Genomic DNA, 2,705 nt, shown 5'->3' on the forward strand with positions numbered 1-2,705 from the left:
CTCATACCATATTAAAAATACCATTTTTAATATTACCATAACTTAGGTATTAATTTATTTCAAATACTAATCAAATTCATTTTATTGAAACACACTTTGCATTTTTTTTTTACAAAAATTCCAGCAATCATATTTATCATTAAAAATCACTATATTGAATTTAAAATCTCATATTTTTCTAAAAATATAATAAAAATTCTGTAGGTATTTATTTGAGTAAAAATATCATTTTATTGTGACTTAAAATACCCTTTTAATTTCATAAAATCAACATAGCATTAAGGACATTACTTATGTATGCAAATCACTTTTTCACCAAACTTATTACCCAAATATTCACAAAATCAGCAAGCATAATTACTCATGAAATTCATCTTTTATCTCATGCCTTTCAAAAATTCCATTACAAAATCATACATGTCCAATAAACACAATAAAACACAAATCCTACATGCTATTATTATACAAATAATTCCAAGAACATCACTAACACATATTCATATACAACCTTATAAAACCCTACAATAATAACAACATGCATTATTACATAAACACCATTATTCATATATGCCTTTATATTAAACCTAACATGTTTCTATCATCTTTCATGCATACTATAATTTATTTCTTCATAATATCATATACATCATATCATGTTTCTAAAATCACCATTATTTCAAAACATGCAAGGAAGACAAATCATGATTGAACCTTCTACCCCTAGGCCGATACACTCAAGATCCACCACAAAATATCACAAAATTTCTCATCTACCTTCACATAAAACCTAGCATGCATCTATCATCATTCTTGCATATTTTTACATAAATCAATGGTCTAAAATAATCATAGCAACATAAACATAAAATACAATCCTCATATAAATCTCATCAACACATATTCTCTTAAACATTCCCATGAGCCTTTTTACAAAACATATTCTTTTCATGAGAAATAAAACCAAACATAACCACCTCATCACCAACCTACAATAACCAAACCATTAAACACCACCAAAATCAACATCAAGGATAGACTCATCAATCTAACATAGGTTAAGAAAAACCATTACCTCTCTTGATTGTTGAATCAAGAATACTCTTAGCAAGAAAAACCTTATCACCTATAGGGGATTTTCGAACACCATACATCCAAAGAAAGAAACCACAAAATAATATTAGATTAGAGAAGAGGAGAATACCTAATTCAAATATGTAAAAACACCAATAGATAGAACATACCTAGGGTTTTGAAACCCTCTTCTTCTTCTCTTCTTTTTTTTTTTTTTCTTTTTCTCTTCTTCCTCCTCTCTAGAAAATGGCAGCCGTTTCCTCCTCTCTCTCTAGCTCGCCACTCTCTCTCTCTCTCTCTATCCTCTCTCTAGGTCACGGAAAAATGGCCTCACTTCCTCCTTTTCCTTCCTTTTAATCTTAATTCCCTCATAAAGACTCACCAAAATAAATGGTAAGTTCCCCAATCCACTCATCTAATTCAGCCTACAAATCCTTTAGAATAAAGAGTATTTTAATTGAATAAAATGTCAAAATTCTCTTACCCATAATAGCTATCTTCTTCCAATTTAAATTTATTTACCTTAGAAAAATAATGGAAAAATATCAATCCCTTTCCCACTACACTACACGTCCACCCTTCACTTACCCTTTCTTTTCTTTTATTTTATTTTTATTTAAATTAATCACTTATATCTAATATATGGAAATTATTAAATGTGTAGAAAATCTACACATGTGCATCATGCTACCATGCACTTGCACACACTAAATCACTAGGGTGTATCACTATCTACCAAGCACCTTACTGCATTCAACCAAATCTCACATAATCACATTTTTAAAATAAAAATAAATATATATATCATTTAACAAGTAATTTCACAAAAAATATATTATACAAACAATTCTAACAATTAAATATAATAACAAACAATCAAATAAAATAAATAATAAAACAATTCATCACACTTAACACTTAAATAAAATAAATCACAAATTTTTAATAAACTAAAAAAAAAAAATTGGTGCACTACAAAAGATCCTGGGTGTCCCACAATTTCATGCATTATTAGTGATCATTTTATTAACAAGGCTTTACTTGATTTGGGTGCTAGTGTGGATTTATTGCCTTATTCTGTTTATAAGCAACTTGGTCTTGGTGAACTAAAACCTACTTCTATAACTCTTCAATTAGCCGATTGCTCTGTAAAAATTACTAGAGGCATTATAGAGGATGTTTTGATAAAAGTTGATAAATTTTATTTTTCTATTGATTTCATTGTACTTGATACTCAACCTGTGGAAAATGTGCATTCTCTTATTCCTATCATTTTAGGTAGAAAATTCTTAGCTACATATAATGCAATCATTAATTGTCGTAATGGTATTTTGAAATTATCTTTTGGAAATATGACTATTAAATTGAATGTTTTTAATGTTGCTAAATCTGTTGAGTGTGAGGAAGTACATAAAGTTAACATGATAGATAGTATTTGTTAAGAGGATGGAAATGACTTACTTGACTTTTGTGAAAAATACTTTGGTATGAACTTGCATGTTGATGATTCTAATGATGATGTGAATTCTTTGCTAGAGTCTATGCCCTTAAATGAAACCAAAGTTGAACCTTTTTCACCCTTAGATCATGTTCAATCAATTTCTGAGTCTCCAAAGATAGACCTTAAACCTTTG

This window comes from Humulus lupulus, chromosome 3, assembly GCF_963169125.1.
Source record: "Humulus lupulus chromosome 3, drHumLupu1.1, whole genome shotgun sequence".
NCBI lineage: Eukaryota > Viridiplantae > Streptophyta > Magnoliopsida > Rosales > Cannabaceae > Humulus > Humulus lupulus.